We start from the raw sequence: 16,413 nt of genomic DNA on the forward strand, positions 1-16,413 counted from the left end.
GGCGAACTTTGCATGCGTTCTCCCAGCTGTCTGCGGTAGAGCAGATCGCCATGCGTCAGACGCTGTCTGAGGAAGAATTCTGGCAGCACTAGTACAATCCAAACTGCTAGCTTTGAATGCATGGCGTATTTCCAAACGTTCACAGCTGGTGCGCCACTCTGTTCTCAAAATATTATGAATGGTGACTTAACCTCGTGCAAGCGTACTCCCAATGACTTCACCTTCCTACAAAGGAGCTCAACAGTTTGCGAATAATCATTTACATGGTTAGAAGAATGCTGCGATAAAGTGTTGCTATTCCGGATAGAGATCTTAGACACGGTGTTAACCACTTACAATTTTATCAAGGTACGATAGGATACGTTGTTACAACCTTCCCCAAGTCGTGACAGCCTTGCCATAAATAGTAGTGCTGTAAAGGCGTCACGCAACGAAGGCAGAAATGTAGAGGAATAACTGGAGACAGCAACCCGGGGGGCTCTCGTTGCTTGTTATCGAAAGCCATGAGCACTACTTCGCGCCATCTGTCGTCCACATAATGGCTATACCTTGGCTGTTCAGGAGCAACTTTCGGACAGAAGGAACATGTCACGAAGCCGAAGGTGAGAGCCGAGGATTCCCGTTCATTCCTTCTTCGACCAGTGCACGGCAACGTGACATGTACTACCTAATCGTCACTTGGAAACGTCGAAGTCCCGATGGGCTCGCGCGGACATCAGCCATTACTAGAAGAAGAGCGCAAGAACAAAATGGTCACATAAGAAGGAGAGCCCAATAGTAAAAAGGCGGCTCCTCTCGAGCCGGCCTTTTGTCACGTAGCGAGTCGCACCGGGTTCCTTCCTCGGAGAGTCCCACGCACGGAAGAAAAGACGGCCGTGTTCCGATCGGGGCGCAAAGCGACGAGCAGGCCCTGGCGAACACTCTTCGAAGTCGTAAACGAAAAACAAAGGGAGGCCTGCGAGCAGGGCCGTGCCCTATCGTAAAGCAAGTGGTAGTAAACCGGGCGGACGAGACCCGACGCTGCCAGAGCACACACACATCTGCCTTCTGGAGGTCATAACCTTCTGTTCCAGTTGCCGTCTACGAAGGAGAGGAGTCGCCGCGAAGCTCCGGCCGGCTCACCAGATATAGTTCCGTGCAACGCGCTGAAAGGCTTTTGCCGCGATATAGGGTCCCTCTCGTGATAGCAGCTAGTCGAATTAGGCATTGCATCACTTGAGTTGCCTTTCTTAGCTTAACTATCTTCGCGCACGAGAGTTTTATGCAGCTACAATGTGTTGCTTCAGAGCTCGCGGGTCGCCCGCTTCACGTGACTTGCAAGCATTGGTGAATTCAAGGACACTGGGTTGTACAAAGAAGCTTGAAGGAGCTTAATGGTTGTAGCCAAGTATGTCCACGCTCGGTTCGTCGCTGCTCACAACTACGGAGGCATAGATGGCCACACTAACAAGCGCCCGGCTGCTTCGTTGCAGCTCTGAGAACGAAGGCGGCTGGCACTGACGCCGAGGGCGCCATATCCGCACCACCTGTGTTCACTGGCTGCTACGTGTTTGCGCAAGGGTCTCCAGAGAGACTCAACCACCTCCTTCCTGCTCGTCGCATTTCTCTCTCCAGACGTGGCACATAACCGGAATATCGTGCAATACGTTAGGTAAAGCACACGTGAAAACGTATACGTACGCAAACGTGCACACTTATTTTAAGCCAATGTCTTGGCGGCAAAACGTTTTTTTTTTTTTCTTTTTTCTGGAAGGCCAGCACCCTTCCTGACCACGGTGCAAGTTAGGGTAGTGCAGCTTTAACGCTATGATGCGAGAGAGTTAATAGCTGCCGTCTGTAGCTCCGTTAGTGGGTCTTCGTTCACTTACATGAAATTTGCTGCTACCCCAATCACTAATTCCTTAATATGTACCTCTATTATCTCACGCATAACGTTCAGCATGCGACGACATACTGCACAGGTCCAAAACATAGTTCCAAGTAGTCCAAGTTGGCCGCGCGACCTCGTGATGCCACAGAACTCGCCGACCAATCTGTACTTGGCGACGTCACATACCACTTGCCATGCCCTATATTTTTTTGCGCATAACACTGACAACGTCGGATATTCCAGAAAAAAGGTACATTTAATGCTGTGCCTTCTGTTCGGTTTCTAAAAGTAGTCTTCGTGCAAAATTCACGTGAAGATTAGAGAGAGAGAGAGAGAGAGAGAGGGAGAGATAGGGGGGGGGGGGGGGGGGGGGGGGAGGCGTAAGGAAGCAAAGGAGTTCGGGCGGCGCGCAGTTAAATCTTGTCCGTCTGACATTTATATAGGGAGAGAAAGATTAAGGGCGCAGACATGCGGCGTGGAGTGGAGCCCATATAATGAGTATACTTTGAACAATGCAGAAAAAGACTGGAAATGGTGCACTTCAGGCACTACAGGAGTTGGATGGCTCTGCGTCGCTGTATAGAAAAGCTGATCTGGGTCTCAGAGCTCGATCGTGAAATACGATAAGTGCTCACCCGTTCCCTACACTGTCATTTACGTTGGAACTCGGGTATTGCGTCGTCCACTGCATGTTTTGGTATACGCATTCTTACTCAACCTTGCTTACTGTAAAGTTTAAATAAAGAGCAGGATTTGTGGCATGTGCCATGTGAGGTTTAACGCCCTCAAGTTACGCATAGACTATTCAGGGAGACCGTATTGAAGGGCTGCAGATTAATTAGAATCCACACGAGGCCCTTTAACGTGCGCTGCCAACACGCAAAACACGAGACATTTTTCAATCTCGCTTCGATCGAAACTCAGCAGCCATGATCGGGATTCAAACCCGCCACCTGGCGATCAGCAACCCTAAACCAAGGTCACCAAACTAGGGCGGCGGGTGACTGGTTCGTTTTGACAGTTTCTAAATATATACCGACTGCAACGTTGTCATCGATAAAGTTCACAGTATGTGAAACAATAACCAGTGCTTCTACACTCTTATCGAAATCATGACTCCAATGACAACACTTCTTACGCTATGCCGATCGGTCCGGCTCGGGCCGGAAAAATTCCCGAATGGCCGCATCCATACCAACCCCACGTCTACCTCCGACGGTGGGGCTGCTCGGTGGGGCGGGTTACCGTATATATACTCCACGGAGGCTGTACGGGCACAACCCAGCCGGTTCGGTCAAGGGTCGGTCGCCCGGGCACAAAGCAGCCATTCGCTCGACAATGGTCGCTGCGGCGCTCCCCATTCGTTTGTGTTTACAAAAAGTGCCCGCGAGATGGAGGGGAAGAAAGAGCTGCTCCGCGTGCCGAGCGCTAAGCCCCGGGTTCTTCCCCGTGAGCAGGATATATGGAGCCTCTGGGGCTCCCCGCCCGGCAACCACCTCCACGGCTGCCGTCGCTGCCTTTGCTGCAGTCCTATGGGACGTGCCCCCCTCTGCGGAACCCCCGGCTCCGGACAAAAGACCCTCGGAGCGATGAGAAGCGAGAATTCTTCGCCGCCCGTGATACTTTGGGGGGCCCGCACGGTGGCGCTGTTTTCTCTTCTTTCTCCGGGTTCCTTTATTCCCTCTCAAGAACCACCCTCCTTTTATAGCCCGGTCCCACTCTAAGGTCTCCACCCCACCACCTACGAACTCGTGTATTAATTTATTGACCCCGTGCTATAAATGAGCGCCACCCACCGTGGTATACTGCGCAAGAGGAGCTCTCTCTCTATTGAACTCTACGGCCTTATCCCGGTCGGGATCGAGCGAGGTACCCGTCACAAAATGCAAGGCTGTCCGTACGACTGCTTGTGTTTGGGAGCCGCGCGCCTTGAACGCGCGGCAACGTGTGTCTTTTCGGGTGCGCGTAACGAACGCGCACTATACGAGCGCTCAAACCAGCGCACGGAGAAATGGCAGCCTCTGTGTTGTGCGCCTTATCTGATATCGGGACTAGGCGGCGCGCGGTCTTCGAGAGGGCCCCGCGCTGTGATTCACAAGACGGCAGCCGAAGTGCTACTCAGCTCGGACTCGGCAGTAGCAACCGCACCCCGCGCGCGCGCCCGCCTGCCGCCCCTCGTTCGGGGCCTCCCTCACTAGACGGGCGGCCGGCTGTGCAAGCTCATCTTATCACGCGCGCGCGTCGTAATTTATGATCCAACGACCACGTTCACTCTGGATTTGCGGCTTGCATCTCTGCCTTCCCGTGCCTTTCACTTATGCCCGATCGGAGTTCGCTTCTGTGCGCCTGCTCCCGAGAGTCGCGCGCAGTCAGCCGGGCGATCATTCCTTCTCCGAACAGACTCGACCCCTCCCTATGTGTGTGGCCGCTGTGTACAGTGCACGTCGATTCTTTCTAAATGCCACGGCGACCTGTAGCTTGCATCGACGACTAGCTCAGTGACAGCGTCGAACAGGGTTATCGGTTTGGTTCCACTCACATCTCGCTCATACAGCGGCCTTGAAATATGCGGACAGTTATCCGCATCAGTTCGACTCGCCACTTCAAAACATCGAAGTATGCAGTGCCAAAAACTAGTACGAAGCTATACTCTAGCTAAGATTTCAAAATGAAAGGTAGTTTGGATGCTAATTCAACCGGGTATACGATGCTGATGATAGCCTAGAGTAACTCAGACTAATTTTATTTCCCCTTTAATTATTTACCTGGTTAAATTACTCAACTTTGCAAGTATTGGCTGCAGACACCAAGTGCTAAGCTCAAAATTTTAGTCTTCGGAAACTGCCTGTCAAGAACGGTTTTCAAGGGCTGCGTCTCGCGCAGTAGATATGTATATATTTTTCCGCATATTCCAAAGAAAGTCCGCGAGAGAGGGGAAAAGCGTCAGGTGAGGGGGCGCTTGTGCCGAGCTCTTCTGCTGCTCTGTAGCGCGCGATAGCTGAACAAGGTCGGCTTCAGCGCGAATATTTAAAAATGCTGAGTAATTAAACAAGGTTGATCACTTAGTTAAGGGGAAAAATATAATAAAGAATCTCAAGATATTCTAGGTTAGTTCCGACATAATGCAGCTGGTTCAACTCGCGTCCGAAGTGCCTTGCAATTTTGAAATCTTGGCTCAAATGACCTGGCACAGCACGTGTAGCACCTCAGAGACGACGAGCATAAAAAGACCTTGTTAAGTCAGGCTAGAAAATTTATCAACGCAGTGCATTAATTATATATTCATCCTAAAGTGCATCATATTTAGCCCGCGGTCTGCTAAGCTAAATCCGCCAGAACAGGGTCGACACAAATGCTCCCCACACTGCAGATTTTGCGCTGTAGTATCTTAGCTTTCATGTTTGATATTTAATTCTTGATATATGTTTTTATATTTAAAAAAGATGTCCGTGTTCAAATGGCGATTTGCATAAGGAAAGAGGAGTAAACGATGTTGGTTCGCATTTCAGTTGTGAACCGGTTGATCACTAACGCACCCGGCATTTAATTCGGCCGCGGCTGTTCGATCCCGCTTCTGAAGACGTAACAGGCTGCCCTGTATAATATTTTCGAGTACTAGCGCCAATAATGAAGCGTTTTAATGCGGTAACTTCGTTTAGAATTCGGTGTCTGGCTTGCTGCATCTATCGTACATGCATAGTTGTCGACAACCTGATCTCGCCTTTATCTCACGCTGTTCCAATTAAGCCTGTGCGCATTCGTTACGCTTACAATTTTGCCTCTCCTCGTCTCGTTAAAGACATTTCAGGGCCCCACACTCCAGCTGGTTAGGCGAGCACATTCACTGCGAAGGAGGTGAATGTATAACCTCATACTAGTAGCTCCTACATTCAACATTGGATCGGATGTGCTTCATTTGGCCCGCCATGACCCCCGACCACCCTCATCGCTATTTTTCTAAAGATATATATATATATATATATATATATATATATATATATATATATATATATATATATATATATATATATATATATACATACATGCAAATTGCAGATGGGGAGCTAGGCTTCAGCGCGGAATATAGCTTTTCATGTAGTTTTTTTATTTTGTGCTGGCCCGATCTGCATTGAACGTGAGTAAGGCCTTTTCCGGGGCCGTTCAAGCGTTTGTTCCGCTCGAGTTACGTCAGCGCTTAATGAGCGTATTAACGAGGGACGAGCTATATAAGAATATGTGGCTGCCTGACAGGCATTTTTGTACGTCCAGAAATAAGACGCCACTCTTACACACACAAGCTATTCCATGACACTTGCCTCTCATTATAACGTCCCGTAGAGCGTCTGCATTCAAATTATATTGCGCCGACACCACTAGTATAAATTCAGCAAAACGATTTTGAGCGATATATCTGCTATCCCACCCTCCTGAAGCGCGACTAGCTGGTATAAGGGATAGCAGGGGATTGTGCACCGCGCCATACGAGCTAGAGGGCGAGGAGAAAAACAATCAACTAGGAATAGAAGCGACGCATCTATACATTGTAGTTGCTATTGAAGATAAGTTTCGTTCCAAAAAGAAATCAATGCATTCCAGAGGCTATCATTACAATTTTTGTTTTTATTTCGCTGCAATATCACGAAATGTTGCCGCTAGCAAGTTGCCTGTTGCTGCTGCTACGAGAAAAACCTATGGAAATGAAACATTCAAATATTGCGAGATATATAACGAATACAAGGGTTTCATGACGCGTAAAGGTCGCTGTATTTGGCAGCGAGCAAAAAGACCTTAACAGGCGACAATGTGATGAATTTGAAACACCGCACAACGTCTGTGTAAAACCATGCGCAGTTCCCTCAAAACGCCGCACGCTGGTATGAAAAACGTGACGTCCGAGGGAATTGAAGGTCGCCGCATGTCTCAAATTACTCAACTTTATAAAGCAAGTGATTTCACTTAAAGAAGACATTTAGGTCTCAGCCGAGAGTCGAACCTACGACCATGGCCGTCGGTAGGAGGGCGCAAAAGGGGCATCTCTGGTACGGCCCCAGGATCTCCGAAGCAGAAGAATAGGCTCGTTTACAACACACTCGAAGCTGCCCGCAGTGTCACGCACTGAAAATCCCACCAACGGAGAACGCAGATGCAATGTCGAATATACGTTTGTTACATAATCAGTTCAGCACATCACTGCCCTTTGGTGCAGTGGTGTGATAAAGATCCACAACCTGTATAAATATCGTTTTAGTTTCCGTTTTAAACTACAAACACGAAGAAACGTAAATTATATACGCAACCTTGCAAAACTGCATGCCCGAGAAAAAAGCTAAACGACAAGGCATGCATAGCTACCCCAACTCAACTCGAATAAATTCAAGTAGAGAACGCCCCAAATTCACTCTGCCTTCTCTTTTGAATGAGCATGAGTATAATAATTTTGACCCGTTCAGTTTGTCAGACAAATCTTTGCGTGCTATGTACGTTAATGATTTTTTTTCTATATGCTATTTCTTTCTGCTGCATCCGCATTTGCCATTGTGATATTGCCTTAGTTTTGTGTAATGTTTCGTTTTCTTCTGCACCTGTTAACAACTGCATATCTGTTTAAAACGCTGTGCGATTACCTTTGTTTTATAAGTCTTGCTGCAAGCCGCTGTCAAGCGAAAGGGGGCTGCGGCTTTGCAACGCTTTTTCTGACAGCTTTTTCTGCGCCTCCGCCGTCTGTAACTTTACAAGGCAGAAATAAATGAATTCGTTTTCGCGCACACAGGTGTCAATGATTCCCATCCAGTACGCAGCGAGGTACTCGTGAAAGGAGAAGCAGGCGGCACCGCAAAGTTGCAGCTTGTCAAGAAAGAGCAGGTAACCGGGCCGATTCCCAAGGAAGGGTCGAATGGGTGGAAGTGACAAGAAGACGCGCACATGCAGATGTGGAGCAAGTTGCAGACCTTATGGTGCAGTTGGCGCAGCAATCACGTCAGCGTCACTGACATAGTTATGTCTGCCCAGGCTCTGTACAGAATCTTTCTGCCCACGACTAGTGCATGCGAATGTGGTTAGCAACAATTCAAATTTTGCGTGTTAGTTACATATATGGCCACTTACTCGTAATTCGAATTTTCCGCCACCCTTTCCCGCACACGTGCGAGAGGCTTTGCTTGCAGCCTGGGAACTCTCGGCGCTGGCATTTGCATTGTGATGGGTCCGTCGTTTCCCATAACATGCGGGCGGACAGTGTGGCCAATGCAATGTACACCCGTCGGAAACTAGAAACAAACTCGCCAGAGAAAAAAGATGAGCGCTGGCAGAGCCTATCGATGAAGGAGGGTGGCGACGAGATAAACGGACGGACAGACGAGAAGAAAGACAAAAGAGAACGCCGGGCGATAGCGGTGATAACCTGCCGGGGCAGTCCCGAGCACGAACCGCGCGCGCGGTTTTCGTCGACGGCGGTGCGCGCACCCCGTGACCCCGCGTGAGCGTGCAGACGCGCCGCGTCATTACCATAAAAACTCGCGCCCGTCTCCCCAGCCGGCGCTTCTCCTTCGGCGAGGGGGAGAAAGCGCGCCGGAACTGGCTCGTCGCCCAGCCGCGCGAGATAAAAGTGGGGAGGAGACGGTGGCGATATATACACCGGCAGCAGCCCGAGCGGACTCCGAACAACGAGCACTGAGATGCTGCTGCTGTTGCTGCTTCTGAAGCCGTCGCTCCGACGGTGGTGGTAGTGGTGGCGGCAGGCGATCTCTAGCGCTCGCGAGGGATCGCTCCGTAAACTGGAAAAACTGGTCGGCGTTGCTTGCTTGCTGGCCCCTGCCGCCGCCGCCGGAGGAGCTATCCGAGGTGCTGGCCGCTCTGCTCGGCAGAAAGGACAAAGCTCAAAAAGCAGCCCGCCTCCAACACCCCCCCCCCCTCCCCCCTTCTTCCCTCCCATCTCTCCTCCCGCTGCTCCTCGCAAGCCGATGCTATCGCGTTAGGAGCCCGCCGCTGCCGCCAGTGGTTCCCGGAACGCCTGGTCGTTGGGGCGCTCGTCAAGACATGCCTACACGGACAGAGTTGCTGGCTGAGCCTGGCCACCAGGGCCACTTCCGCCGGAAGACTTCCTTTGGCTTGTGATCTTCCGTCCCTTCGGGGATACAGAGGGTTCTGCTACTATAACCCGTGCGCAGAATCTTTACGTTGACCTTCAACTCGCTTCCATGATGCAAATCCAGTCGTGGTGAATGCTTGAAGTCCGATCGAACTTATGAAAAGCGGCATCTATGAAGGAAAGAACGTGGTTAATATCGACTTCGAGCTGCTCGGCCGATGTGGTTCTGGTTGCATTGTTGTGCGGATGTCATGACGACATTTGACCTGTGCCTTCAGAGCCCGACGCCTTGAACACGCGACAACGCACTTGTTTTGTACGCTCCCTTGTGTGCTGGAGCAGACGCAGAGTGCTTGGATAACCGCCGAAGCTGACGTCACAACCAGCGGCGTCCCAATCAGCCGAGGGCCCCTCTGTGATTGCGCGACCGGCATGGTAAGGAGGAATCTCCCTTCCGCTTCAGTGCATTCTCGCGAAGCTGATGTTTCGCGCCTTGTCATGACAGCGCGATGAATTGTGACGTGTTCTCAACCGCCGTCCCTTTAACCCCCCCCCCCCCCCCCCCCCTCTCATCCATATCTTTTGAATTAATGGACGACTTAAGGGTGTAGCTCAAGAAACACGTGAAGGACGAAGAACGGAGACATACATACCAGTGATACCACTAGCGCCTGTTGCTTGTGTCTCGGTTTTATTGCACTCTGTCTTTGAACTTTAATAGCGGCTCAACTGGCAAAACTGCTGTTGCTTTTCGTTAACTAGGGCTTATTTAAACTCGGGTATTGCAAACCTAAGCTACAAAATCCTGGGGAACACTAAGGTAGTTATGATGCGATAGCTTTAAAGGATCCCTATAATTCCTTCGAGTTACCGGGGCGTATCATATCGGTGACATCGACTGGCTTGTTGCCACCACTGATCTTAAACCAAGTCGAGCAAAATTAAGTGTCCCTTCGACCTTCCACTACGTGATAAGTTAATTTTCTTTTGTTTGTTTTTTTATCTTAGTCAGGATTGTCTATAGCTAATCCGACGGCGGGTTTTTCGCTGAGGGGCACCTCTAACGCTATCGCGTTGATAGCTGTCAGCAGCTCTGTCAGATGGCGGCTCGAGAAGGAAAGCACCTTCTTATCTTCTCTGGCTGGTGCACTTCAGTGCTTCCTTAGGATTTTTTTTATTATTATTACTTTTTTCTATCAGGCGAGGATAACATTCTTTGTAACTGTAACTCTCTGTAACTCTGTTTTTTAGTAGTTTTACCACCCCTTATCACTCATTCTGACGTTGTCATATCCCTATATATAGCGCTGCGATAATAACCAAGCAAAGTGGTGATATAAGAAAGGAATAAAATTGAATAATATCGCCTATCTTGTTAATAACGCTCTGCGTCACATGGTCAGTATACGAAAGTTCAGCAGCAACGAATAACATTTAAAGCAATTTTTGTCTCACCCTCGATGCTGGCCGTGATGCATGTTTTCTACGACTACGAGTAACCACAGTTAAGATGATGAGGCAAGTTGCAAGATGCAGTTTTCTAGATCTTGAAGTCAAAGCCTATAAAGTGTTTTTTTTTTGTACAAATAACACTTCTCTACTCACGACATGCGAACTTGGTGCAGACTCGAATGATTCGCGGTGCTTACTTTCCGTTCGTGACAGATCTTCGTCAATGCCCTTAACCATGTCTCCGCAGGTTAAGGGCAAAACTTACAAAACTTACAAATAGATGGCAGACAGCTGTAAAAACAGCTAAGCGCAGTTCAACATTATGGAGCAGGAACCAAATGTGTCTGAGTTGCTTTACCATACGAATAACTCTTGCCCCATCGCAAAGCGCCACGCTTCGATGTTGTTCGCTTTCTGAGGAGATAAGAACCACCTTAAAATGGTGTTTAGTTCTATACCGTCGCGTGAAATTCAATGTGCAGAGCACAATGACAGTGAAATGCAGGCCGCTTGGGATTGCATGTGCGGACATCCTTGCGCGCGGCTTCTCCGCAAAACAGTCGTTGAATCCCATGCAACACAAGTGTTTGGCATTTTGTTCATTTTGCCCACTGCTTTAAAAGATAATTGGTCTTGAAAAAAGAACAAAAACAATGAAATATTAGCAACCGACAACTGAAAAAGAAAACAATTGGTTTATCGAGAAAGCTACGCCTTACAAAACTGAAAAACAAAACAATTGTTTTATCGAGAAAGCTACGCCTTACAAAATTTAACCGATGCATTAATTTCGAAGACAATGTAATTTTTGGCAAGTAATCAATTACTTGTAACGTAGAAGTCCGTGTAGCCAAGACCGCTGTTCCGAACTAGAACCAAACCTCAAGAAAATGAGACTTACGAACGAGGCCAAGGTTTTGCAGAGACTGCGCCGTCGTCTCTGCGGTTTGTTCCTGCAACTCGTTTTTGCCACTATTTCGGAACAATAGATAAGCAATGCGCGCCGCGGCGCCACCTAGTGTTTCCTTTCCCACTCTGAGAACTCGGAGCGGTTTATCCTTTTCGCTAAAGATCTTTTCGGATACATTTCTGTAACAAATAGCACGTAGTTTAGAGGAAGTATATATACTCACAAGCACTGTTTCAATGCGCTGATGCACCGTGTGTTCGGCATGCAGGCGTGGGTGTAAGCTGCGGAATACACTATCGTACAAAAGTCCGTTCTCGGTTTTCAGCATGCACAGTTTCATCGTGACTTAAAAGAGGAACAAGATTTAGGACACCCCTTTAAAGGACAGTTCCGGAGGTTTTTTCGGCCTCCTCGGGTTAGTATAGCAAACTTTTACGGCACGTTCTCCTTGGTTTCCTCTATCGTCGTAGCAGTAAATATCTTAGCGGTTGCTTTACAGCAGGGCACAATAATTCTCGAATTCCCAATTTCGGGGCCTCGATTGAGGATATTTACACGGGAAACTGAGTGCGTCGCCATTGGATGCACGGCCATCTATATGCGCTCTGTGTTTGCTTGAGGGTTAAATTTTCAGCTTTATTTGAGCATTTCAGATTTAACTGACCACAGCACTCACAGAAAACAGTTTAGTTAATAAGCGTGTATACGATATGCTCTGGGGCCTTGTCCATGACGCTGTAGATTGGTATGCGATGACGTTCTATCTGGACTGGTCGAAACCTATATTTTCGGTTCCGGTTTCCTGGCTTTAGCTCTTTCAACGTACTTTTGCGTGGTGTTTTTGAAAAACGGCTTTTGCGCTAGAGAGAGAGAGGATTCTAAGGTATGTAATGTGATTATGAAATCAAGTTGTTCGAACACTTGTCGCCTTTTAAGGGCATTACACGACTGCGCCAATGGCGCCCGTCAACGACTCCTTCGGATCCTCGGTCGCGTACACTCACACATCGCCGAAATGCACTTTGATAACCGCTTAATTATTAAATTCATTAGATATTACCTGTAATACACCCTCACAAACACACACATATATGATCATCACCATTATCAGCCGGATTGTACCCACTGCAAGGCGAAGGCCTCTCCCATATTCCTCCAATTAACCCGGTCCTGTGCCACACACATTATACCATATATAATACCATGCTACGAGTCTACGACTTACGCCACCCTATTTATAGGCCTTCAGAAAATGCTGTCACGTGACCAACTGTTATCTTAAATCGTTCTTCAAGTGCGTACAACCAGCTTCATCGCAGACAACACGGCCCAGAAAAGCGGGTTATTCCGGATGCGTCTCGAGGCTTTGAGGTGACGCCGCAGCCACGAGGAAATCTTTTTCATTACGCAAGGCGTCGTTTTCGGCTGGTAAAAATATCACTTTACGTGAACGCTAATTTGAAGGAAACAACGTATACCTATCCGTTTTTCGAGAAGATCTGAAACTTTTTCATTCACACGTTTTCTCTCAAGCCAATAATTAAAAAAGTAGCTAATTAATCTTTACTAATTAATCAACTGTAGTGAACGAAAAAATATTGGAGGTTAGCATAGGCGACTCTGAATTTGTTCAACTATGCTACGGCAAACCGTACTTTTTAAAAACTTAGTGTGTGTGTGTGTGTGTGTGTGTGTGTGTGTGTGTGTGTGTGTGTGTGTGTGTGTGTGTGTGTGTGTGTGTGTGTGTGTGTGTGTGTGTGTGTGTGTGTGTGTGTGTGTGTGTGTGTGTGTGTGTGTGTGTGTGTGTGTGCGCGTACGTGCGTGCGTGCGTGCGTGCGTGCGTGCCCAATGGCCCCAAAGGGTTCGATTGCCATCTTACCATTTGCATTCTGCCGTTCCACGTAAGACGTCAAGCATTTCCAATCAACCCCGCCGGGGTGGCGCAGTGGTTACGGCACTCGACTACTGTTCCCAAGGGTGCCGGATCGAATCCCGGCCTCGGCGGCCGCTTTTCGATGGAGGCGAAAAGCTAGGCGCCCGTGTGCTGTGCGATGCCAGTGCGCGTTAAAGAACTCTAGTCAGTCGAAATTTCCGGAGTCCTCCACTACGGCGTCCCTCATAGCCTGAGCCGCGTTGGGACGTTAAACCACTAAAGCAAACCTAACCATTTTCGATCAATCCAGATTTTCTCTATACGCGCCGGCGCCACCGAATTCTTCGGGAACCTTAAAGCTGTCGAGTTATTATCATTGAACCTGCTGCTCGCAGGCACCCTTATGATCGACAGTTCGATTGTTACTGCAATTACAAAAGAGAGAGAGAAAAAAAGATGTTCCCAAGGTTTCCTTATTGCTTAAAAATAGTAACAGGTAAAATTTATTACTTTTTTTTTTTCTCTCTTTTGCGGCGGTCGAGTTTAGTTGTTTACGCCCCAATAAATGCTCATTTTTTCCCTTCAACTTTTTTCGTCAGCTGTATCGGATGCCTCTATTCTGACGGCGGGCTCTCATCAATAAGTTAAAAAAAATTCGATAACTGCGCGCTTATCTTCAAGAGGGTTAGCTGCTGAGATAGTTGTTTTCCAGACATAATAAATGATTTTTAGCGCAACGGGGACAGAATACAAGCACCCGTGTTGTCCTCTTTCTTGAGTTGTTTCCCCGTTGCGCTAAACATAATTTATTATGAGCGCTTATCTGCCACAAAAACAATAAAATGTGGATTGCCCAAATGCGCCACTTCTGCGACCTGTGGTATCACACCTACAACTGTTATCGTCCTGACCGAAAGTGCGCATAATCAATTTCACAGCTTTCGAGGATCGCTTGAAGCAAAGCGTTGAAGAGCATACCGAGAGGACGACATTCGTCCACAGCGATCGTAATCCAATACCTCTGCGCGTTCCCAAACCTCATTCGGGCCCAACTCGCGACATGTAGTGAACGCTATGCAACGAAAATAACCCCTGCACAACACTAGCATAAGGCAACCTCAAACGGCAGTCGGAATATCTGAGCTTCGTATATCTCCTACAAGATTATCATTGTTGGTGACTCCAAAGAGTTTCAAACTTCGCTACGCATTCTTCACCACGGTACAGTAGTGCTCAAAGGTGAAGCCGCTTAATCTCCTTTGTGGTCACCAGAGTGGACAGAAATGTCGGAATACTTACAAAACATACTCTTCTCGGTGACTATATACAAAAGCATTAATTAATTATTAATTAATTCATTACCATAGAGGGGGGGGGGGGGCTAAGGGTGAATTGCACTAGTACGCAGAAAAGAGAGCATTGTAGTTGAATACAAATACTAGAGCAGCAAATATAAGTGACAGAACGCGCATTCAAATCAACGAAAAACAGTTCAGCCAGTGTACTTACAGAAAGTGCCAGAAAGGCTTCTGTCCTGATCGAACTTATCATGAACTCCGTTACAATTCCTCTATCCAATTCCGACTTAGAAAATCTGTTCAGTCCTTAGCCAGTTTCAGTGCTTTTTCGGGATGAGAACTTCCTTTTTTTTTTTTTTTGTGCCCACGCGAAATTGAAACAATACTGCACCTCCTGTCGTAGAGGAAATGGAAAACTTTTCCTCTATACGCCATTTCTGTCTTGCTTCTTGATCATCCGCACAGGACGGTCGTGTGGCGGTCGCCGACGCAAGGGGCGCTCATTCTCTCCATGGATTCGTTCCTCCGCGGAATTTGGAGGCTAGTTCCGGAACAACTTTCGAAACTATATGCCCGAACTAAGAGCCACCGTTCGCGGAACATATGGATACTGGTCCAGATAGAGCGCGCGCACTCGAAAGTGAGTTACAAACATGAATAGAGAAAAAATACATGGGTGTATATAAAATATAAGCTCGCTATATATATACAGCTCCTATTGGGCAAAAGTGAGGCTCCCACGGTCGCTTTCACTTCCAACGCCGCCGTGGCCGTCGCCGCAGTCCAATATGGTGGGCCCCCAATTTCACGGTCTGCGGTCACGTGAGTGAAGGCTAGGGCGGTATTTACCTTTCGCGCTTCGTTTCCCGGCCGCTCCTCTCCGGCCCGCTTGCCGGCTCCTCTTCTCCGTTCGGTTCTGGGAAAGCAGCCGGCGGACAATAGATGGAGCTGGCCCAAGACGCTCCTGCAGCCCTTCCCCCCCTTTCCCCGCCCCGAGTGTGCTGCTTCTCGTACGGGGCAATCCTCTCGAAGCACTTTGCTTCCGGTCAGCCGAGCCGACGGAGCGCGGGAGAACACTCCGCGTTTTCTGCCCCAGCTGTTCTTACAGGCACTCTAGCATGTAGGCTCTCTTCTTGCAGGGAGAAGGAAAAGCGGCCACCGCCAAGAACAAGGGTCTGAGGGCGTTCTTTTTATGCGCGCATACACAAACTACGGTTTGCGAGGTGACGTTGTAAGAAGCGAGGTTGCTGCCAGGTGAGGCGCGAGAGCTTCGCATAAGAATAAGCAAAAAAAGGTCAAAATGCAGAAGTGTTTGCATCGGCATGGGCCCTTAGAAGCGATCGAAACTGTGGCATAAGCGGCACGTTGCTCACGCTTTAAGCCAGTAAAAATAAAGAACACAAAATGCACAAAGCAGTGCTTAGAAGAAAGCTGTAGTTCTTCGCAGCCGGCCTCTGCGCTCCGCGAGACGAGTAAAAATTGCGGGCAACGAGAACGCAGCACTCGAGGAGTGGAAAAAGGAACCTCCAGCGTGAAAGAAAAAAAAATATATATAAGCAAAAGTGAAGGAACAAAAGGCGCACGGCAATTTTTTAATTCCCTACTAACTGCCTTGGTCATTTTCAGAAGTAGAAAGCGGCGCTTCTATCATCCTCATGAATAAACACGCCGGTCTTTGTGCGTTGCTTTGCGAAGGAAAGTTGAAAAGTGAAAATTGTTCGATGATCTTTCGCGTTATGGGCCCAGGAACAACCAAAAGCTGAAGTAAACCTGGTTCAGATTAAAAAATGAGAACAAGTAAACCGGGTCCAGGCTAGAAAATGATAACAGTAGTGGTTGCGCCAAAGTTGGCACCCTTTTATTCAGCGAAGACTAGAGGGGGTAAAGACCACGCCCTGAATTGTGTGTGCTATTTTTCCACGG

At 48.3% G+C, this 16,413-nt stretch overlaps 1 protein-coding gene across 1 annotated transcript in view; it reads left to right on the forward strand.

Moving 5' to 3' along the window:
* The first annotated feature begins 8,864 nt into the window (after positions 1-8,864).
* Tollo (Toll-like receptor Tollo) overlaps positions 8,865-16,413 on the forward strand; it is a 37,939-nt gene continuing 30,390 nt past the window's right edge. The window contains exon 1 of the mRNA XM_084587620.1: positions 8,865-9,392. The gene's annotated coding sequence lies outside the window, so the exon portion shown is untranslated. The remainder of the gene's footprint in view (positions 9,393-16,413) is intronic.

The sequence above is a fragment of the Amblyomma maculatum genome, chromosome 1, assembly GCF_055883805.1.
Source record: "Amblyomma maculatum isolate TAMU_Amacu chromosome 1, ASM5588380v1, whole genome shotgun sequence".
Classification (NCBI taxonomy): Eukaryota; Metazoa; Arthropoda; class Arachnida; order Ixodida; family Ixodidae; genus Amblyomma; species Amblyomma maculatum.